This window comes from Mus musculus, chromosome 2 (assembly GCF_000001635.26).
Source record: "Mus musculus strain C57BL/6J chromosome 2, GRCm38.p6 C57BL/6J".
In the NCBI taxonomy this organism is placed as follows: Eukaryota; Metazoa; Chordata; class Mammalia; order Rodentia; family Muridae; genus Mus; species Mus musculus.
The window spans coordinates 30,474,256-30,497,825 of NC_000068.7; the positions used below are offsets into that span (position 1 = coordinate 30,474,256).

A 23,570-nucleotide genomic window follows, 5' to 3' on the forward strand; every position below is an offset into this window, starting at 1 on the left:
CAGCAGCGCCCCGCCCCACTGTAGATTAGCCAATAGAAGCGTGTAGAGCCTTCCGACTGACAGCCACTGCCCTCCCCGGGACCACTTGACTGGCCAATCAGACCAAGGCGGTTCCTTTGTGCTATTCAAATAACGAACGGACCCCGGGCCTCCAACGCCGCCGTTGCCTCGAATGTTCTCCTGGGGCCGCGGCACCTCGTGGGACTAGGAGCCTCCGAGGTAGTCTCTCTCAGCTTTGGGTCGCCTCTTGGGAGCCACGTCGAAATTCGTAGCTTTCCTGGACGTGGCTCCTGCGAGCTGGGGGTCGGCTCACCTGAGCGCAGCGGAGATGGCTCCGCCCCCTTCCGCATGGTTGGGCCTCACCTGCGGCAGGTGCGCGCGGTTCCCCCGCTTCGAGCCACGCGGCGCCTCCTCTTTTCCACCTGCCACGGCCGGGGGCAACCTGGGCGAGCTGAGCCTTCTTCCAAGAAAAGCTGAGTGGGGGGCGCACCTGAGAACTAGAGTGCTGTCTTGGAAGAGAGGGTTTGGGGCCTGATTACCTGATGTGTTAGCCCAGGGGCCTCTGGGAATGGTCACGGAAGGGCCTCTCTTTCTGTTTGACTCAAATCCCAGTGATTTTTGATCTCTAGTAGAGAAGCTTTGTGATCGTGAGACTGCCTGGGTGGGGGGTGGGGGTGGGGGTTTGGGCTATGAACCCGCCCCAAGCTTCCTCCTCTTTTGGGAGACCTCTTCTTTCCTGACTTAATATCAATGACAATAGAAGCCCTAAGTGCCTAGCTTGGATCTCTTACCAGAAAAGTCTGAATTTCTCCCTTTAAGGTTCTTGGAGGCCAAGCTTGAGACCGCTTGAGTGGAGCAACCTGTTAAGTTTTGGTCCTTACCCTGAGCCCCAGGAGTACCCAGGCCAAGGACTTCTCCACTTTTAGATTCTTATTCTGAGTTATCTACTGACCAATTGAGGACAGAGAGCAGAAAAGAGAGAAGATGCCTGAGAGTCCCCTTGTACTGAGAAGCTTAAAGAGAGTAAGAGGGCAAGGGTGGGTGTGGGGGGCCCAAGATGCCAGCCGCAAGCCTCATCCACCGCGTTTAAGGTTCCTTTTAGTACTTAGGTCAGAAAATTGGCCCAGGCAGAGTCCAGGGCTGGGCCCTTGAGTGGGACTGGGGGATGGGGGGGGGGGAGTGGGGCTCTTCTGAAACCCTCTGTCTTTGGACCCTCTCAGCAACTCTGCCCCTTGGCCAATGTCTCAAGAAAACCACTCACCAATTGTTTCTGTAAGTGGTGGCAAGTGTCAAAAGCGGGGGACAGTTTGCTCAGGTTTTCAGATGAGGAGGCGTAGTCACTAGCTCCAAAGAGGCTTTGTCTAAGACCACAGGCTCTGGGCACAGTGCTCTGCTCCGTCCGCACCATCTGGGGACATGTAACTGTTAGAACAGCTCTTCTCACCCTGTGTCAGCAAGGCCAGGATTACGTTGTGGGGCTGAGGCTGGAACCTCAGAACAAGCACACGTGGTGGCATTGGGGATGTAACCTCATGCATCCTGGGGGTATAAAGCCGTATCTCTGCCCACCTGAATATCTCAGAAGCTTACAGGTTCAGGAAGGGAGCGGGATGCTCCTACAGCCAGGAGGACTGAGCTGGAACTGGGGGAGTCTGCGGCTCACAATGGATGCTGTCTTTTCCCAGTATTTAGTGAAGAAACTTGAGACTTGAAAGAGGTGGTGGCGGGATTTGAACCGAGTTCTGTAGGTGCCTGGAAATATGTTAGTGGGGCCGAGTACACTTCCTCAGGCCTAGCTCCTGATGAATGATGTAATGCCCCTGCCCCATCCATCCATCCATCCATCCACCCATCTATTTATTTATTTTTTCCAAGTGCCCCAGGACCAGAGTTCTCCAGAGCTCCTGTGGAGGCAAATATCATTCTTGGTTCCATACATTCATAGTCATTCTTAGCGCTGTGACATAGAAGATAGCTCTAAGGACCAGCCTGGGAATCAGAGTGGGAATAGAAGTGGGTGGTGGACTAGGAAATCAGGTCCCTCTTTTGGGCTTGGTATTCCCCCCTCCCCCATCCCTTCCCCAGCCACCACTAAAGGTGAAGTTCTTTTCAGTGGGAATGATGAAGTCTCACGCTCTGAGGCAGTTGAGCCACCACTGAGCCACACCCCCAGGTACCAAGGTGAGTGTTGAACTAACTCTAAGGCCCTTTCACTTGTGTGTGTGATTATGTGTGTGTGAGCACTGGGGATGGGATTGGTGAGGGGTGCAGACAGGCAAAGTGTGGCCACTTTGGGGGGGCTCTGTGTAGCCCCATGGGGGGGGGAATCTTCTTTGCAGCCTGTTCTCAGTCTTCCTTCCTTCTCAAGTGCGGGCTCTGGGGTCAGCAAGCTGAGCAGTTGTTTGGCTTAATAAAACCCCTTGATCTTTTTTGAGGTAGCTTTGGGCAGGGGAGCTGCTGCAGATGTTTCAGAAAACCTCCCACTGAAGGAGGCAAAGGACAAAGGACAGCTGAACTATGTGTGTGTGTGTGTGTGTGGCATGTCCTGGGGGAGGTGTGGCTGTGGGGGGGCACCTGGTAAGGATTTATAAATATGGATGGAGTGGGGTCAGCTGCATTCAGACCTCTGCTTGTGCACACAATGATTTGGCAGAATGCTACAGAGACCATTCAAGACTCTGTGTGTGTGTGTGTGTGTGTGTGTGTGTGTGTGTACATATGTGTGTGCACACGTGTGCTTCTGTGTGCATGCATGTATTCCTGTGAATGAGCAGGGCCCTCAGCCACCACCTTGTAGAGGGGAGCAGTGCACGAGGCAAGGTTTCTAGAGATCACCTGAGTGAGGTTGGGGTGCTCGCCTTTCTTCCTTGCCAACACAGGTAGATTACATCTGGTCTGAGTAACCATTCCCTAGAGGAAGTTAATTAATGCCTCAATATTTACCAAGTGTCTGCTGGGATGGCGGCTCAGAGCAGGGCATGGATCACTGGGGACCTGGGTTCCATTCAAACCCCAGGCAATGCCAGCCCCAGGTGGGTCAGTGCTCTTATGCCCTGTGAGTACCCAGAAGCTGCATACACCAGATCTCAGGGCATTTAGGAAGGTACCTGGCCAGAGATGGGATTTAACCTTTGGGGCTTTGGAATAGTTTTAGGGGAGATGCCCGGGTGAAAAGCATCTTGGGGGTGTTGTGCTTTGAGTTTGGGGGTGCAGTGAGTAGGGGGGACTTCTTAGGTTTGTTTATATGCTTACTCTCCTGAGAGAGGCTTTCATAACCTTTGCCTGGAGGCCATGGAAGTGTAAGGAAGAACAAGACACAGTTGTCCCCTGCAGTGAAGGAAAGAGATGGACTCTCACAGAGCAGACACAGGAGGCCCAGGAAGCTCCTTGTGATAAAACCAAGACCTTAAGACCAAAGAAGAAGAGATGCTTTCTACAAGTATAGAGTCAGGAAGGGGGTTCAGTGAGGGTCTGATTTACAGTAGGTGCTCAATAAACATCTGTAGAATACAGTGAATGTAATGTGTAGAAGCTATAACGACTAAGGCCAAGCAACCCTTCTCCCCATTTCCAGATAGGTAAACTGAGGTCCAGAGAGGGGGTAGGGTGTGTTCTGGAATTGGCCTAGATGCCCCTTCAACATCAGCCTGTCTCCCTGTGCTCCAGGCTCTAGCTGAGGCTGTTTCATATGGGACTTGCTCTACGGGGTCCCTGGCCCCCATGGCCCTCATGTGGCAGCTAGGCATGGCAACACAGGAGACTGCCTGGTGATAGTAGTCAGTGCTGCAGGGCAAGGTTGGGGTTTTGCAGCCAGGAAGGAGAGCAGCTATTCTCAGCCCTAAAGGACCAGGGAGAAGTTTGCCTCACACGGTCCTAGCAAGAGACGCAGTCCCAGGAAGACAATGAGGCCTGGCTTCGATAACCTCAAGGCCCTTCACCTAGTAAGAAAGACTGGCCTCATCTCAGCTTTGAAGAACTTGTGCCCTCATTCTCACCAGGTCAGGGCTGAAGCCCACACCAGTCAGTAAGGCAGGGCCTCTAATAATCGATACCCTATGGCTGAAGCAATAGAGGCACAGACTATGTGTCCTTCCTGAGGTCATACAGCAAGGAAGAGAGGGGACAGGATCTGGAGGAGATGGACACCATACTGTGGGTGGGTGAAGGAAATATGGTCCCCACCACTGCCCCCCCCCCCCAGGTGACTGTACTTGTGGACAGCATGTACAATGTTGCTAGTATCTCTTGTGGGTTTCTGGACACTTAGCTAGCTGGGTATACATTTGTTTATTCACTCATTCAGGCTGCAGGCTAGACTACTTGCAGGCACTGGCTAGGCTGTAGGAAGAACACACAGCAGGTCTCACTACCTGGAGTCCAATTTGAAGTATCCTTTTCATCCCCTGACCAATCCAATTGATTGATAATGTCTGCCTGGAGCTCTGGGTGAGAAGGAATTTGGTATGTACCACACTTGATTAGTGATGTCTGCCAAGGGCTCAGCTGGAGCCTTCAAGACCAGTGTGCTAGGCAATTTGGACACCTGGGGGTTCCAACAGATTGAGTGTGGGTTGTGGGTCCAGGATCAAAGGACAGGGAAGTCCTTCGAGAAGCTGGAAGAAGGGAGAGCAGAGCTCTTTCCTCTCTTCTTCCTCAGATTCCTTCCAGATACTGTACCCTGGGCAGGCTGGGATAAGCCTCGTTGACCTGGTGAGTTTGGGGCGGTATGAATGGCAGCAGCTAATCCCTCCTGTCTGGAAGTTGTTTTTTTGGTTTTTTTTTTTTTTTTTTTTGGTTTTGGTTTTTCGAGACAGGGTTTCTCTGCATAGCCCTGGCTGTCCTGGAACTCACTCTGTAGACCAGGCTGGCCTCAAACTCAGAAATCCGCCTGCCTCTGCCTCCCGAGTGCTGGAATTAAAGGTGTGCGCCACCACGCCTGGCTGGAAGTTGTTTTTAGAATTCAGTGTAGACCTTTGTCCCTGCACAGCTCTGCTGGGAGTTTCTAAGGCTCTTAGGACAGAACCTTCGAACTTCGCTTTCGTTTGGGTGCTGGAGGCTGCTGAGGTTGCATTGCTCCTCATCCCTGCACCAGATAGGTGAGAACCCCGGGTGCCACTGTGGGTGCTGGCTTTGCCAAGAGCTGCTTTTCAGTAATTCTCAAAGCATTCGAATGTAGTGGGCAGTGTTGCAGACCCATTTGAGAGCCAAGTGGATTGAGGCCCAAGGAAACAGGGTCCCAAGCCTGGTATAGTGGCTTATGCCTGTCATCCCAGTACCTGCGGTGCAGACAAGAGGGGCTTGGACTACAGGCTGATCTCAAGGACAACATCAGTACATGAAACCAAATCAAACTAAACGACCCAGAGTGACACTGGGTGTGGTGGCTCCCACCTGTAATTCTAGTACCTGGGAGGCCAGCCTGTGCTGTATACATAATTAGTACCAGGTCAGCTGGGATGGCATAGCAGTGCCTTGGTTCAAAAAGCAGGAGTGGGCCAGGTGATTGTGGCCACATCCCATTAATCCCAGTTCTCGGGAGGCAGAGGCAGGTGGATTTCTGTGTATCCAAGCCTGGGCTACACGGAGAAACCTTGTCTCAAAAAACAACAAAAAGGGAGTAGGGGAATAGATGAGTGGACAGACCATAGTAGGGAAATAGGCTGATGGACAGACCATACCCTGACATGGCTTTTTGAGTAAAGGCACTTGACAACCCAAGTCCCGTTCAGAACTCACACAGAAGTGGAAGGAGAGAACGGTTGTCCTCTGTGCTCCACATGTGTACCTGAGCTGGGAAGACATGGCCTTTACCCACCCCTGCCCTGCCACCTTCTGTCTTAGTCTTGTGCATACCTATTGGTTCTTTCCTGTATATTAAGTGCCTACTGTTTACTGAACTCTGGGTCAGCTCCCAGAGCCATGGGAGTCCTGCTGTCAGGAACTGTCCTTACCTTTTCTTCAGGTGGAACAAAGAAGGAGTAAGTGGGGAGAGACGTGTACTGGACAGCTCTGAGTATGGCGGCCAGTGCCTGTGAATTGGACCTGAGGGTGGGGGGTGAGCAAGAGGCTAGAGAGTGAGAAGCCAGCCTGGGTTAGTTACACAGCTAGACTCTGTCACAAGCAAGCAAGACTGCCTTGAAGAAGAAAGGAACCAAGGAGGCTGGAGGAAAAGACAGTGCCCACCTTCTCAGGCCATGGGGTGGAGGGTCAGGTCCCCTTTATTGGTGGGTGGTACCCCTGTTGCTCACTGCTCAGGACCTGAAGCTGAGGCTGCTCCTCTGTTACCCCTGCTCCCCCAAACTGGAGAATTTTTAATGCTGGTTCCACAGAACAAAGAAGTGTTTTTGTTTTGAGAGCTCTCTCTCTCTCTCTCTCTCTCCCTCTCTCTATACACATCTGCACATGTGTGTGTTCAAGCCTGCATGTGTATGAAGGGAGTGAGTGCTACGGAGGCCAGTGACACTGTTTCTAGTTTCTTTGTCCTTAATTCATCTTCCAAACCCCTCTCTATTCTCAACTTAATAAAAACAAACAAACAAACAAACAAAACAAAGCCTGAAGGGGCAGGCAGGAATCCCAGCTACGCCAGAGATGGAGCAGAAGGATCGAAAGTTCAAGGCCAGCCTGAGCTATCAAAAGAGTTTAAGGCACATGTGGGCAGCTTGGCCCTGCTTTAAAATCGTTTGTTTGTTTTGAAGGTGTGGGGCATCTCTGTTCCAATGCTTGCCTCCCATGTGCCAAGCCCCGAGTTCAATCCGAGCGACTACAGAACAAAGCTGAAGTAGGACCTGGAGCCGGTAGTGTGGCTCACTTGGAAGAATGCTTGCCCAGCGCCTCGTAAACCAGGCCCACACCTGTGGTCCCAGCACCTGGGAGATGGAGATGAGATCAAGGTCATTTTCAGCTACAGATGATTTTGAGTCCTGATCCAGCATGGGCTACCTGAGCTTCTGTGTCAAAGAGAAACAAAGAAACAAAAACTGAGGGCTCTCTTCACTCCTGGCCCCAGTGCTGGTGCTGGCTGAAGGTTCCAAGCGTCCCCACATCTGTGTCCTCATGGCACCTACCTGGCTCTGTGAGATTCAAGCATTTTTGCCATTCAGATGGGAAAGCAGGCACTGAGACAGAAATGGTTTGGGGTGTCGCCCTCCCTCTAGCAGGTGGTGGAGTAGGGGGTGGGGCTCTTGACTCCCATGACCTGCTGAGTCTTTGTTTCTGGTCTCTCCTCTCCCCAGTGAATTTCTCAAACCTGCCATTCTGCCTCCAGGAGAATGTAAAAGTGTGGGTCTCACTGGTGACCTCAGAGGACCTGAGAAGGGGGAAGAGAAAGGGAGACATAAACAGGGCTGTGAAGAGCAGGGCTTTTTCCAGACCTGACCCAGGGTGGGTCTTGTGCCTGCTGTGGTGGCTCTTGTACCCTCTGCTTAGCTTATTTGGTGAAGGATCAATGCATGTGACCAAACTCTCCAGGTGAGTAGTTCATGGGACCCCTCAGGGACCTGGCTGAAGTATTTTTACTGTCATACCCATTTCACAGGCAGGGTGGGCTTGCTTGATGCCAGAATAGACCCTTCTTAGTCCTGACCTCTATAGAGGCACTTACCAGGTGTAGGTAGCCTCTGGGATGCCCCCGACCCCTAGAGCTGGTTCATGAGTATGGTGTGTATGGTGGACCCTCCACCCTGCTCTGGTGTATCTCCTCAGCCTGATTTCACAAGTGCCTGCCTTGTGACTGTCCCTCTAGGGACAACTGCAGCTCCTCCTGTACTTCTTTGCTGGGGTCTGCCTTCAGTTCCTAGTTTTCCAACCCTCTCTCCTTAAGGAGGAGGGGATGATCGTATGAAGGGCACTCATGAGCCAGGCTATGCTCTGTAGCAGCGACAGTGACCTGACTGGCAGATTTTCACTCTACAGACATGTGTTTTCATTTCAGCCACGTCTAATGTAGGCCAGACCACTGTCCTCTAGGCCCCAAGATCCTGCCGTCCAAGGTTTAGTTACAGACCAGCCCCCTTCCTCCCTGCCCCCGCCTCTGTGTGTGTGTGTGTGTGTGTGTGTGTGTGTGTGTGTGTGTGTAGATGGTAGAGTCCGGATGGTTTTCTCTTAAGATTTATTATTTACTATGTGTCTGTGTGAGTGATTGCCAAATGTGTTTAGGTGCCTGCAGAGGCCAGAAGAGGGTGTTGGATCCCCTGAGGTTATAGGTGTTTGAATGCTTAGTTGGGTGCTAAGAACTGAACTTGGGTCTTCTGCAAGAGGAGCAAGGAAGTACCCTTTTCCTGAGCCACCTCTCCAGCTGTTTTTTGCCCATTTGTTTATAAATATAATGGATTTTATTTTTGAGAATTTTATGCACATATACAATGTATTTTTTTTTACCATATTCACCCCCACTGGTCTCCCTAACCTCCCCCATATTTACCCCACTTCCAACTTTGTGTCTTCTAAAAAATAATAAATCTAAGCCACTGAGTCCAGCTGCACTGTGCACACATCTATGGGTACAATGCTGTCCACTACGGCGTGCTGGACCTCTCAGAAGCCTCAGCTTTTTCCTTAAAGGAAAATAACTCTCCTCCCCCAGCAGTGAGGGGCAATCAAAAGCTCATCAGCACCTGTGGGTGGGGTGGAGGGCCCCACCCCCTGGGTTAACTGGGTTTTGCACAGGTCTTGTGCAGACAACCACAGCCAAGCTGCTGGGAGCGCATGTGCCCTGGCTTGTGCAGGGGACGCTTGCACTCCAGATCATCCAACGCTGGCTCTTAACATCTTTCCAACTCCTCCTCTTCAGTGTTTCTTGATCTTTGGTGTGTGTGTGTGTGTTTGTGTGTGTGTGCGCGCACACGAGTGTGTGCTCAAGGGTGTACATAAGGTAGGGTGTTGTATTACGGAGTCGTATTAGTAGTCCTTCCTTCTATTGGTCAGAAAAGAGTCACATGGTACCAACTAGCTCCAAGGGAGGCTGGATGTGTATGTAGTTCTTCGAAGCTAAAGGAACAAATGACCTAGTTCAGGGTTTTTCTTTGTAGCCCTGCTTGTTCTGAAACTTCCCTCTGTAGACCAGGCTGGCCCTATGTGCTCTGATTTAAGCCATCAATTGCCTCGACTGGCCATAGGAAATAGTTTTTAATCAATAGGCACCATATGGCTGATTTGTTGATGGATTCTTCGGTGGATGGAGGGATGGGCGAGCCACTGGCCCACTGATGTTTGCTGAATCGTCTCCTCTATTCCAGACTCCCAAGGACCTAAGAAAAAGGGAAAGAATGGGGCCACAAAGACAGATGAGGCTTCTCTGAGGGAGGAAAGTCAGGGATGGAAGCCATTCGAGCACAACATGGTTTCTGCTCTGTTACATCACGAACATGTCATTTATTCTAATGTCTGAAAATGTATCTTCCCATCAGTGACACCTTGGGTTTGAGGCAGGCAGCTATGCCCCCCCCCCGCCCCCCGGGGACAGTTAGTGGGGCAGGTTCATGCTATGACATGCCTTCATCACTCCACCTTTAAGACAAGTTCTGTTCTAGGCTGCTAAGGCGTCCATTCAGAAGAGGGATGGGGGCAGATCTTTGCTGAGCTATGACTAACACCAGGCAGGGCACCCATGCTCACTCTCACACCAAGCATTAATGTGGTCCTTCATACCCATTTTACAGAGGGGGAGACAACATTTCAATAATTCCCTCATGGGAGGGGTTTGCATTCCAGCCCAGGAATTGGATTCCCCCATACCCTACAATAGCATGCACCCCCGCCCCTCCCCCCACATATGTGGTCATTGGCTCATTTTCCAGATGAGACGGAAGTGTATGAGGCACCCGCCCTGTTCTGTTAGATTGACAGTGTCAGAACCTGCAAGGCTAGGGTTGGAACCAGATGCCAAGGACCCACTCTCTGGCCTCCCACAGATGGGCTGGTGTGGAGGGCCTGTTGCAAGCCCAGCCTCCTTGGGTTCGGGATGAATGCACACCCCTGTGAAGCTTTGGCCAGATAGGTTCTGGTGCCCACAGAGCTAATCAACCAGGAAGGTGCTCTAACTCACTGCAGCAGAGCTGCATGCAATACCAGTACATGTGGAGGAGTGGGGGTGGCTAGGAAGGAGACATGATCCTCGCTGTAAACATTTTGGTGCCCGAGTAGATGGATTGTCCAGTAAAGTGTTTGCTGCACAAGCATCAGGACCCTGGAGGGCAGGAGTGGTGCGCATGCGTGACCCCAGTGCAGAAAGGTGGATTCCCTAGGGCTCTCAGCCGGTTAGGACTGATGAGTCCAGATCCAAGGAGACTCTGCTTTGATCTATAAGGTGGACAACCAGGGAGAAAGGTTCCCTACACTGACTTGTGCCGCCAGCACTCATGTGCACTTAGACACACACAGACTTGGTACATATGGCACAGGGAACCTTCTGAGCTCTTCTTAGGTAACCATGTGAGCTCATGGAGGTGTCTTCCATGCTTTGGCTGGAAGACAGCATTCCACAGCTCTCTTCCCCATCCTCCAGATCTGAGGGCATCATTCTGATGTTCTTTCTTCTGCAAAGTCCTGTTTCTTAAATCTTGAAGAGGTTGAGTTTAGCCGATTATGCTGAGTACTTGAAATCATTTATGCTCAGCCCTTTGACCAACTCTGAGACTCTGTAGCAATCACTGTTCTCTGCAGACAGAAGCTTCTCTGACCAAGGCTGAGGGCAGCAGGGATGTATGTATACAAACAGTAATATTCTGAAGCCTGCTTGATACTGTGTCCATTTAGCCAAACAACAGTAGGTTTTCCCATAGAGCCTCTGAGTGCCCTGGTCCATCCCTACAGAAAGCAGCTGGCTACCTCCACCGTGGCTGTGTCCCAGGGGCACATCTTGCCTGACAGGTTGGTGCTCAGTTCTCAGGGTTCAAGATCAAACTAAAGCTGCTGCTGCGTTCTCTCCCCAGAACCCTGTATTAACACCTTTGGGTATTGACTTTGAACCTCTGGGTCAGCAGGCCTAGTAGTTGGGATTAGAAACATGTTGCCTGGCTGGGCAAGATTTTGACAACTTCAAGTAACTGCGGATACTTTTGTTCAGTCAGTGTAACCACTCCAAACTTGGTCCCAATTTGGTCCCTGTTACTGTATCCCACACAGTACAAAGGACTGAAAACTCTATTTGAAGAGCATCTCCTCCAGGTCTAGCTCCTCCTGGGTCCGTTTCTCCTGGTGACTTTGGCCTCTTGTGAAAGGCTAGCCCTCTTTTATAATAAGCACAAGTAGATTCCACACACAGGGTTCCAAAAGGAGCAAGCAGGCCATTGGTACTCGACTCTAGTTGACATTGTTTAGGCGGGGCTGAGAGTAGGTTTGCGATTTACTTATGTTTGCCCTTTCTTCTCTGTTGAGAAAATTTTTTTTTTAATGTTTATAGGTGTTTTGTCTGTGTTTTATGCCTATCTGTGCATCACTTATATGTCTGTGGAGACCAGAAAAGGGTATCAGATCCCTCAGGACTGGTGTTTAGACAATTGTGAGCTGACGTGTGGGTGCTGGGAATCGAACCAAGGTCCTCAGGGTTCTTAACCACTGAGCCATGTCTCCAGCCTGAAAGTTTGCATTTTAGAAGTGATCTGGGGGATGCCGAGCCTTTTTGGTCAGGGGGAATGGTTCAGCAATGAAGTCATCTTCTGACTTCTGTGTGGTTTCCAGACCTTTCCTGGTCACTGTGTAGATCAAATCCATTGTCACAGTTCAGTGGAATAATAGTTGAGGACTCCTGACTGGGTGCAAACCCTGCCAGCATTGGTGGGATAACAGTCCACACCTAAATGAACACCAAGGTCCCCTTCCCTCTCCACAGCCACACCTGGGGCTAAAGCTACATTCTCCATTTTCCACTAAAGGAAACATTGCAAAACCTGAGTCTGAGCTTCCTAAACTTGTCTGTTTTCAGAACTCTGTGAGTGTGTGTGTGTGTGTGAGTGTGTGTGTGTGTGTGTGTGTGTGTGTGTGTGTTGGGAGAATCCTGGGAGGGGCCCACTGTAAGAGACACATAGGCTAGAGAAAGAGGGAGGAAGAGAGAGGGAAAAGGAGGGGGAGGGAGCACTCTGCCCTCGGTTGCTTCCAGCCCTCCCTTCCTCCCATTTTTTGGCTTCTCAGCATCTCTGTCGCATCTAGAGTCACATGTAATGTGTTAAGGGCAAGCTGCCTTCGTCATTCCCCATTCTGGAAGAAAGAGTCTTCCTGTGGACTTATGTCAGGAAGTCAGTCCTACTCCCACTACTGGTGATGCTCCTCTGCCAGTGCCACGTCCTCCAGGAAGTCTTCCTAATGTCCCCACTAGAACCATTCTCTGCTCTGCTCCACTCCGGTGGCTCTGCATGGCACCATCTTCCCAAACATTCCCTGGGGCTGGCCCCCCACTGGCATCTGTCCACCTTTCCAGACTTTGTTCCCCTCGGTGGTCAGTGATGGGGGCAGTGGTCGCGGCCTGGGTACCTACTCTGCTGGGAGAAAGACTTGAGTCTTGGCCTGGGACTGCTTTTGTATTTTCCCTAGGACTTTGGGGACAATGGCTTCACTCTCTGGGGGGGTCTCCCCATAGCTAGAAAGCTAGCGAGGCCTGTTCTGTTCTCAGTGCCTCTGATCTGTAGTTCTGCATGGGCTCACCCTGTGCTCTTGGCTTAGCTGTTTCGCTCTCTGCACCTCAGCTTCCTTGCTCATTACACAGTGGCCTGCTTCTAGAATGGCCTGTAGATCCAGAGATGGGTCATGACGTTTATTACATTTCATGCGTTATTGTGTGTGTCTCACTATATGTTCTGGGGCTTGGGCCCAGATTGTCAGGCTCATGCCGAAAGCCTTTACCCACTGAGCCATCCTGCTGGCCCTTCCCACTGTGTATGTGTATGGCCTGGGGATATGGATGTTGGAATGTGTGTGGGTGCACATGTGTGTGCATATGTGTGCATGTGGAGACCCAGTGTTGACATGAGAAGTCTTCCGTGACTGCTGTCATTGTGATGGGATCTTTCCAGTGAACCTGCTACTCCTCAAGGGCTGGCTAGTCTAGCTACCCAGCTTGCTCTAGGGTCCTGTCTCTGTCATACCCATCCGGCATGGTCATGGGTAGAAAGGATTTGAACTCCACTCTTCACTCTTGCACAACCTGTGCTTTGACCACAGCCTGTCCCCATCCTCCTGACAAGTGACTCTTGGCCCCGGGGAAGCTGAACCAAAGCCAGCACTCCGAGACCCTCCCCCGTGCGTGTTGGGAACGGCTTCTTCCTCCCTGAGTGGAGCTTAAGAGGAATGCTTATTTTCCCACTGACTCTTCCGAAAGCCACCAATTCCCACTCCGTGAAGGAAACTGAGGCCCAGCGAGGAAAAAGAACTTGTTTGGGGCCACACAGTGTGGCTCTGCAGGGACCCCAGGCATCCTGAGTCTCAGGCCACCCACAGCACTTCCCTTTCTGGGCAGCCTGCTGCTCAGGTCCCAGAGCCCCAGAACTGACTCATGCAGAGGTCCTCTCTCTTGCCCAGCGTTTAGAAGACAGCTGTCCTGGCTGATGTGCTGCCGAGCATTCTGAAGGTCCCCGAGATGGCCTGCTGATGAGTCAGGAGCTGTAAGTCACAGGAACTGAACCACGATGGCTTAAACTGGAAGCGCAGAGCCTTGCAGGGGCGGGCAGAGCTGGGCAGCCTCTCCAGGAGCCCTCTGGCTTCTCTAGCACATGACTCTTATTCTCAGCACAAAGTGGCTGCTTCACCTCTGCCAGGCAGAAAAAATGGGGAAGGGAAAAAGACCCTTTGCAGGCAAGGGTTGGTTGGTTTTTTTTTCTTTCTATTTTTTCTTTTTTTCTTTTTAATCAGAAAAACATTTGCTGTCTGGACACTCACAACAGTGATTTCATCTCTTGGTCAGAATTTCACCAGGAGACCTGCCTAGCTGTAAAGGGGTCTGGGAGGTGAATATTTGTATCTGGGCACATTGTCTGGGGAGGAAGATGGAGAAAGGATGACAACTCAGTGACAAGCCACAGTGTCCTACCACTGTGTCAGTGGTCTTTGCCACTTTCCCCTGGTCAGTGCCTTACTGTTTTGTAATGGCTTAGAAGCAGTGTCTGTGTGCAGCACAGGCCTGGGGTACACAGGCGGCTGGGTAACTGGGGACTTGGGAGGTATCTCTAAGTCTTACCATTTCCCAGGTACTTAGCAGAACCCACAGAGCTTCTGGCTGCTTACACAGGACTGGCAGCAGTAGCTGGGCTTAGGTAACTGACTAGTTCCTCCTCAGTGGGTTACAAGGCCCTTTCTCTCTTGGAGAGGTTCACAGATACACATAGTCCCTCTGCATTTCCAGTCCCTTGGAGCAACTCTGCAGAGACATCGATGCTGCCTTGCTAAGGATCTGGCCACTCTCCAGGACCCTGTGCATTCTGTCCATGTCCTGGCTGTTATAGGCAGCCTGGCAACACTGGGGACAGTTGGTCCAACCCATAGTCAACAGGCAAACACTCTGCACCAGTTGCCTGAGGTCCCAGAGGTTTCAAGTGGCAGATCCTGGACTTGAACCCTTGCTTGTCCATTTCCATAATAATGATCACTGCCCATCTAGTGGATACCACTTTTTCTTTACAGGTTAGTGGTCACTCTAACTGTGTAGAAAGCTGGAGAAAATCTGAGGCACAGAGGCAGACTGGCTGAAGAGAAGACAGGAATTGGTAGCAGGCCATACCCAGCGTCTTTAGCAGACTTCAGTCTGCCTCAAGTCTGGAAGTGCTGTGAAGACCCTCCGTGGGATGGGGGTGCAGTGCTTCAGGGAGGGGCAGGGGGAGGAGAGGGTTGGGGGAAGAAGCAAAATCTGATTGACAAGTGGCCAATGAGACCTCTGCTGGAGGAAGATTTCTCGGGGTCACACTTCTCAGATTGGTCAGATTTGTAGCAGGGCCTTGGGGACAGGATGGGAGGGAAGGGTGATCCTTCCCTTTAGCCTGACTTTTGTTTTGAGACAAGAGTCTAGTCAAATAATTCTGCCTGGCCTCAAAGTCGCTATATGGACCAGTTTCCCTCAAACTTGCCTGCCTTCCTCAGCTTCCAGACTTCTGGGAATAAAAGGTGTGTGCCACTAGGCCTGGCTAGATGGATATGTAGTGTGTGTGTGTGTGTGTGTGTGTGTGTGTGTGTGTGTGGTACTTGTGCATATGTGTCCATGTGCCTCAAACTTGCCTGCCTTCCTCAGCTTCCAGACTTCTGGGAATAAAAGGTGTGTGCCACTAGGCCTGGCTAGATGGATATGTAGTGTGTGTGTGTGTGTGTGTGTGTGTGTGTGTGTGTGTGTGTGTGTGGTACTTGTGCATATGTGTCCATGTGTGCGCAGGTATGTATTGCAGAGGACTGTCCGGTATTCCTATTACCACTTTATTTTGTATGTTTTAATTTTAGAAGTTTATTTTTATATTAGTGTATGTACAGATGATGTGTGTGAGAACATGGGCACACGTGTGCCATGGCACATGTATTGTCCTCAGCAGACAACTTTCTCCCCTTCCAGTGTGGCTTCTGGGAATCAAAGTCACTGTTACCTACTGAGCCATCTTGCTGACCCAACCTTATGTTTTGTGACAGGATCTCTCTCTAAACTCAGCAGTCATCTGCTCACCTTGGTAGACTGTCCAGTGAGCCCCAAGATCCACTGTCTCCACCCTGCCTGTGCGGGGCATTATAGACTCCCCAGCGCAGCTGGTTATATGGGTGTTGGGAACCCACCTCAGGCCCTCATGCTTGCAGGACGTGAACTTTACCAGATCCAAACCAAAGATCTTCCAGGTTGGGAAAATGGACCAATCATTGTGGTAACTCCTGTCATTCATTCATTCATCTGCATATCTATGGTGCCCTGCGCTGTCTATGGAACATGTAGCAAGAAGATAGCTCTTGCTCTCTCAAAGTCTTAACCTGGAGGCGAGTGGGAAGTTGTCACCCACCCAGTAGGTGTGGCAAGGTGCAGGACAGGCTCCTAGAATCAAGGGTGCTCCCATGGCTGTCCCCACCTGTACTCCAGAATGTGGGGTGAGAGGGGTTTCCAGCCCCCAAGCGGGGAAGCACGACAGCATGATTCTAAGAGAATGACATTGACCACTCCACAAATTATTGAACTCAGTCAACATCTGCTGAGTACTTACTGTGTGCCCTAGGCCAGAACTGTAGAGACAGAATCCAGGCGAGGACTTTCATCCCCTGTGCACCCCACATCTGGTGCAATAGAAAAAGGAGGGGTGTGTGGAGGAGGGGTCAGGGGGTCATCAGGGAAGCTGTGAGAGTTAGCAGGGGTGTGAGGCTATGGGGCACAGGGGGTTCTCTACACTTTGAACAAGGACAGCAGGCCTTTCTGAAGATGAGGAATTGAAACTGAGCCATCTTGCTGGCCCAACCTTACGTTTTAAGACAGAACTCTCACTAAATGTGGCAGAGAAAAACAGAGTTCACCACATAGGACCTCTGAGACCCTCACTTTATCTCCAAGAACAAGGACCTCAGCCAAGCAGACAGGCAGATGCATGGGCTAGCAAGGGCTGGACGTACAGCCTCCTCCTGGGTACGGTGTGGGTGGTATTAGGTCTGCCAGGGATACAGCCGTGTCCAGGTAGCCACTCTGCACTCCTAGGTGCCCTCCCCACCAGGAAGATCTACAGAGCCTTAGAGATCTCCCTTGTGGGCAGTTTGAACCAAAACCCTGAACACAAATGGATGTGAGTGGGCTTTGCAGGCAGGAGCTGCCTGCCTGAGTCACTTTCCATTCATGTCCAGGTACAGTGCATACAAGTGGCTCTGTGGGCCATTGCTGGCTGTCAGCCCTGAGGACGCTCCTGGTTTGTCCCCAAGGTACCCATGAACAAGGTCCTCCTTAGCAATGTGTCATGCATATAGGACTTTGATTTAAAAAGTAGATGCTTTAGCACAAATCTACACATGACTGTCTAACCACTGTAAAGGTCATGCAGGTGTCCCTATGGCCCCCAAGAGGGACTCCACCTTTTTTAGCCAAATCCTTCTCCAGTCTTTGCCTTTCTGACCCCTGACTTCACCAATGCCATCTCTCCAAGAGGCCTTGTGAACCCATGGTTAGCGCTGTGGACCAACAAAGGCTTCCTGACTCCCTCCCTCCTTCCTTCCCTCCCTCCCTCCCTCCCTCCCTCCCTCCCTGCCTCCCTCCCTCCCTCCCTCCCTTCCTCTGCTTTAGCAACTGAGTCTCATGGATCTTCTATAGACTGTGGTGGCCGCCATGGTACCCACTTTGAGACAGTGAGACAAGTCCAAAATGCCTGGGGAGCAATGCCCACTTTCAATATAGAGATGGTGGGCGCCTGACAAAGCAAAGGCCCTTTGCATTTTTAGCTCTTGCCTGCACGCGAACATGAGACCGACCCGAAGGAGCAGCAGCTTCACTGATTGGGGAGGTGGCCAATGTGAAAGGATGAAGGCACTGGGAAGGGAAGACAGAGCCCGGCCCAGTCATCAATGCGCCATCCCTCCGGCCAACAACCCGCTCCAGGCTCGATGCTGACTAAGACACTGTAGTCATTTCTTCATGATCTGCAATGAACAGTGCTAGCGATCCACAGCCCTCTATGAGCAAGCGGCGGTTGCTATGAACTCACACCCTATTGCTACCCTCGGGTCACTCTGGATTCACCCCTGTCCCAGGGGCTCTGCACTGTCCATAGCTCCTTCTCTTGGGTGTTTCTAGTGACTCAGGACATTGGGCATGTGTTGTGTTTGCCCCCACACTCTCTCCTTTTTAGGCACTGTGTGCCAGGCTGGGTGGGAGGTGTTTGAGTAATATCTGCCCTTTGGGGAGCTCAGCCTCTGGGCCTGCCTCCTCGGACCAGTTTTCTCTGATACCTTGTGTGAGTTAGGGCAGATCCCCCACCACCCCTACCCCAGCCCACGCCACAAACACACATTTTTTTTTTAGACAAGGCCTTGTTGTAGAGTGCACACAAGCTTCAACCTGTGACTTTCTGAGTCCTAGGACTCCAGGCCTGTGGTCTGCTATAGTTTAGATTGTGTGCTGTATCTACTGTAAGTGTGTAATGTGTTAATGTGTGTGTGCTCTATCTGCTGTAAGTGTGTAATGTGTTAATGTGTGTGTGCTCTATCTGCTGTAAGTGTGTAACGTGTTAATGTATGTTTGCTCTATCTATGTAAGTGTGTAATGTGTTAATGTGTGTGCTCTATCCACTGTAAGTGTGTAATGTGTTAATGTTGTGTGCTCTATCTGCTGTAAGTGTGTAATGTATTAACATGTGTGTGCTCTATCTACTGTAAGTGTGTAATGTGTTAATGTATGCTTGCTCTATCTACTGTAAGTGTGAAATGTGTTAATGTGTGTGTTCTATCTGCTGTAAGTGTGCAATGTGTTAATGTGTGTGTGCTCTATCTACTGTAAGTGTGTAATATGTTAATGTGTGTGCTCTATCTACTGTAAGTGTGTAATGTGTTAATGTATGCTTGCTCTATCTACTGTAAGTGTGAAATGTGTTAATGTGTGTGTTCTATCTGCTGTAAGTGTGTAATGTATTAACGTGTGTGTGCTCTACCTGCTGTAATTGTGTAATATGTTAATGTGTATGCTCTATCTACTGTAAGTGTGTAATGTGTTAATGTGTATGCTCTACTGTAAGTGTGTAATGTGTTAATGTGTATGCTCTACTGTAAGTGTGTAATGTTTTAGTGTGTGTTCTATCTGCTGTAAGTGTGTAATGTGTGTGTGCTCTATCTACTGTAAGTGTGTAATGTGTTAATGTATGTGTGCTCTACTGTAAATGTATAATGTGTTAGTGTGTGCTCTATCTACTGTAAGTGTGTAATGTATATGCTCTACTGTAAGTGTGTAATGTGTTAATGTGTATGCTCTACTGTAAGTGTGTAATGTTTTAGTGTGTGTTCTATCTGCTGTGTGTAATGTGTGTGTGCTCTATCTACTGTAAGTGTGTAATGTGTTAATGTATGTGTGCTCTACTGTAAATGTATAATGTGTTAGTGTGTGCTCTATCTGCTGTAAGTGTATAATGGGTTAATGTGTATGGTATACTGTAAGTGTGTAATGTGTTAGTGTGTGCTCTATCTACTGTAAGTATGTAATGTTTTAGTGTGTGTTCTATCTGCTGTAAGTGTGTAATGTGTTAACGTGTGTGTTCTATCTGCTGTAAGTGTGTAATGTGTTAACGTGTGTGTGCTCTATCTGCTGTAAGTGTGTAATGTGTTAATGTGTGTGGAAAGAATTCATCTGAAGATGCTGAGTATCTTTCCTTAACCACTGTCTTTATGATTTTTAAGAGTTTAATTTTTTAAAAATTATGGAGTATGTATGAATTTGTGTGTACCAAGTGATGCAGGAAGCTGGGGGTGAAAAGAAGACATCGGATCTCCTAGACCTGGAGCTGCAGACTGTCATGAACCGCCATGTGGGGACTGAACCTCCGGAAGAGCAGCAAGTGCTCTTAACTGCTAAGCCATCGCTGCAGTCCCCAGATTCGATTAGTTTTTGAGACAGTTTCACTGGACCTGAAACTCATCTGTGTGGAGAGTCTGTTGGCTAATGAACTTCCGGGACCCTCAGTCTCTACCTCCTCCCTTCCGGTTTTGCCTTACCAAAATGGTGCTTCTCTATTTACCTTTTTAGCTTTATGTGTGTGTGGGGGAGGCGTGTGCATGCTGTGGATGTGTGGGAGGGGCCGTGTGCATGCTGTGGATGTGTGGGAGGGGCCGTGTGCATGCTGTGGATGTGTGGGAGGGGCCGTGTGCATGCTGTGGATGTGTATGGGGAGGCCTGTGCATGCTATGGATGTGTGAGAGGGGGCGTGTGCATGCTGTGGCTGTGTGGGAGGGGGTGTGTGCATGCTGTGGATGTGTATGGGGAGGCGTGTGCATGCTATGGATGTGTGAGAGGGGGCGTGTGCATGCTATGGAATGTGTATGGGGAGGCGTGTGCATGCTGTGGATGTGTGAGAGGGGGCTTGTGCATGCTATGGATGTGTGAGAGGGGGCGTGTGCATGCTATGGAATGTGTATGGGGAGGCGTGTGCATGCTATGGATGTGTGAGAGGGGGCGTGTGCATGCTATGGAATGTGTATGGGGGAGGCGTGTGCATGCTATGGATGTGTGAGAGGGGGCGTGTGCATGCTATGGAATGTGTATGGGGGAGGCGTGTGCATGCTATGGATGTGTGAGAGGGGGCGTGTGCATGCTGTGGATGTATATGGAGGGGGCGCGTGCATGCTGTGGGTGTGTATGGAGGTCAGAAGACATTTAGGGGGATCCTATCTCTCCTTCTACCATGTGGGTCCAGGGATCAAACTCAGGCCTCAGGCTTGGTGACAGTGTTTTTATTTGTTGCAGCGTCTTGCTTTGGGATTTACAAAAGAAAGTACCTGCACCTGCCTTTTCTAGGAATCCCGGGGACCCAAGGTCAGGTCAAGCTCAGGGCTGCTTGGCAGGAACTTCACTGGCCTGCAGTCCTCTCAGCACTAGTTAGGACTCTGAGTTTCTCTCAGTCCCACACGTTCACAGTGTCATCTCCATCCCGGGCACTACTGGGAGGCTCTGGGACCTTGAGGAGGTGGGGCCTAGTGGAAGGAAGGCAAGGTCACTGCGGGATGGAGTGGCGGGATGGTGCCCATCCAGGGTTATGGGGCTCTGGACCCTCCTTCCTTTTTCTCATTGCTCCCTGCCTCTTACAAGGCATAAATGTGGCTTTCCTGCAGGGCTAATGAGCCTTGGACTAAGACCTGTCAGACTTTGTGGGAGGCCAGCAAGGCTGCTGAGGGCCCAGGGGCTCACAGAAAGGGAGGGGAGAACCCATTCCAGGAAGGTGCCTTCCAATTTTTACATGTGGTCCCATGGCATGTGTGCATGCACACAGCACACCACATACACTGCGCGGGCGCACGCACAGACACACATACACAGACATGCACATAGCATCATACACTATACATACACCACACACACCACCCTTACACACCATACATACACCACATACACACCACCCCCACCCACATATATACATACACAACACACATACTATGCATACACATTACACTACATACATATACTATACACACACAAACACCACACACACTACACACACCACGTACACTATGCACACAGTGCACACACAGAATACATACCAAACACAATATGTAACACCACACACACTATACCTACACACCACATATACATCACACACACACATATTTAGGGCTGGCAAGATGGCTCAGCAGGTAAAGGTGTTTGCTTTGCTGTTTGTCTGACCCCCTGAGTTCCATCCCTGGACCCCCATGGTGGAAGAAGAGAACTCCGACAAGTTGTCTTCTGACCTCCATGAGTTCCAGGCCATCTGTCTACTCCAGGTCTATCTTGGCTAACAGAATGACCACTGTCACCTTCTGTAGAACTTCACTACTTCCCTTTGGACCCAACCACACAGTAAGGAAGTGTGGAGGTTAGCTCTCCCCAGCAGCTGTGTGAGTGTAGCAAAGGATGGTGGCTTTCCTCTTTCCAGAGAGCAGCACCTGCCTGATTCAGCAGGTGCTCCGTAAACCCGAGTGCTGCTTCTCACTGTCCCCAGGAAGCTATGCTGGGAGAGGCTGCCCAGTGAAGGGCTCTGGCTACATAGAGCAGCCCTAGAGACCAGGCTGCGCCTCAGAAAACTACAGTCCCCAGAAGTCCTCGAGGGTGCAGAGCACAGCTACTCGGGAGTTGTAGTTCTAAGCCAATGGGGATGGGCGTGGCGGGTGTGCACGTGGCCGGGGCTTTCCACTGAGCAGCCAGGTCCCTGGGAATCGGCCCCCTGGGATGCTCACCTCTGCAGTCTCTAAGAATGGGCCTTGGTGACCGGGGAATCCTGGGCAATCCTCCACAGAGTCTAGTACTCCGGGTTTGGGACTGCGGTCCCTTTAAGGGGCGAGGCTGAGAGTGTCTCACCCTTGACTGCTCCACCTCAGGGCATGTCCCACGTGGTATTTTGAAACCCTTGTCTCTTTGAGACCTTTTTTAAGTCCTGGAATCCCCAGCACTGGTTGTCACCTGCGCATCTGGCCCTTTGGAGCACAGGGCTTGAGATGGGGCTGGCAGGAAGGGACTACATAGGTCTAGGTGACCCCAGTAGAACAGAGGGGTGGCCAGGCCTGCCTAAGTCTGAGCGCATCAGGCTACCAGTGGGCTGGCGTCCACCTGGGCTGGGTGGGCGAGGTCAGGAACAGGGGAGAGGTGCTCTGGAGTTCTGGGGGAAGCAGAAGAGTTTTGCCAGTTGGAGATGAGAGAGGACTGGGAAGGGCCAGTGAGCTAGCTGAAAGCCAACTCGGTAAGGGAGGCTGTGTTGACTGCCATGTAGGGGAGGGGTCCTCTTTGACAAGGGGGAAGAGGGCATCTGAATCTAGTCTGGCTTCGGGCTTCACAGCTAGGCTTGTCACTGGGGCAGGTACTTCCCAGGGCAAGGTTGCTGCCACCTCGGCTTGTCTACAGAACACAGATAAGGAGGTGGTCTCAGCATTCTTGGCCCTTGCCGGGGAAACTGAGACCCTTATGAATTTCTGCCTCGTGAGACTCTCAGGGAGACTTGCCCACAGTTATCCCAGCTGTCAAGAACTTGACATGAAAAGTTGGGGGAGGGTCATTCTCCAACCCTCTGTTACCCAACATGTGACAGAGACAGGCAGTTAGGCCTGGGCTTCATGCGTTAGCAAATCTTCCACACTTCTGACTCTGCCTGGAACTTATGCTTTCTCTCTGTCCCCTCCTGCCCTGAGATTCTAATGTTCTGTCTTTTTGTTTTGTTTTCAAGACAGGGTTTCTCTGTGTAGCCCTGGCTGTCCTAGAACTCACTCTGTAGACCAGGTTGGCCTAAAACTCAAAGATTTTCCTGCCTCTGCCTGCCTCCCAAGTGCTGGAATAAAGGCATGCACTACCATACTTGATATATTTCTATTTTAAAGATTTTTTTAAAAAAGTGTGTGTACATGTGAGTGTAGGTTCCTGAAAAGTCTGTAAGTGGGAATCAGATCCCTTGGAGGGCATTAATGTTAAGAGCTGCCCAGTGTGGGTGCTGGGAACCAAACTGGGGTTCACTGAAAGAGCTGCAAGAGCTCTTAACTACTGAGCCATCTCTGCCTCCCACTTTCCAAAAGCCAGGCAGAGCTAAATTTCCTCTAGGTCTTGTGTCTGCCCTGGTGAGTGGAACACCATGTGGGTGTGAACTCATCATTCCTTGGATGAGAGGCCCGGCCCCCATTATGGTTCGTCTATGGTTAATTTAAAAAATGGTGAACACATAGAATAAGTGCCCTTTCATTAGAACATGGGCCACACTGTAGCAAGGTGGCAGGTCACTTCTGCATGAAGATGCTGCATCTCACAGAGGGTAAAGACTAGAAAGGTCTCCGTCCCACTCTGTAGCACACCCGACAGGGACAGAGAGACAGGGCTGAGGCCCGGGGCGGGCGACAACCATGCAGGGATTTGTTTGATTCTCTTCCCCAGTGGTGCCAGCTCCTGAGGACTGGGTGCCACCTCTACTGTCTCCCAACCCTCTCCT

The 23,570-nt window shown here is 50.8% G+C and overlaps 1 long non-coding RNA gene across 10 annotated transcripts; it reads left to right on the plus strand.

Moving 5' to 3' along the window:
- The first annotated feature begins 52 nt into the window (after positions 1-52).
- Gm31291 lies at positions 53-18,669 on the plus strand. Of its 10 annotated transcripts, none has more exons than XR_003954013.1 (7): positions 53-219; positions 820-1,023; positions 2,114-2,181; positions 4,658-4,710; positions 4,988-7,470; positions 15,598-15,798; positions 17,368-18,669. It is a non-coding gene; the product is annotated as a predicted gene, 31291 (long non-coding RNA). The 10 variants fall into 10 exon arrangements; XR_003954010.1 differs by lacking the exons at positions 15,598-15,798; positions 17,368-18,669 and adding exons at positions 13,513-13,595; positions 14,611-14,797; XR_003954015.1 differs by lacking the exons at positions 15,598-15,798; positions 17,368-18,669 and adding an exon at positions 13,513-14,797 and having other exon boundaries at positions 4,988-5,096; positions 6,699-7,470.
- The last annotated feature ends 4,901 nt before the right edge of the window (positions 18,670-23,570 follow it).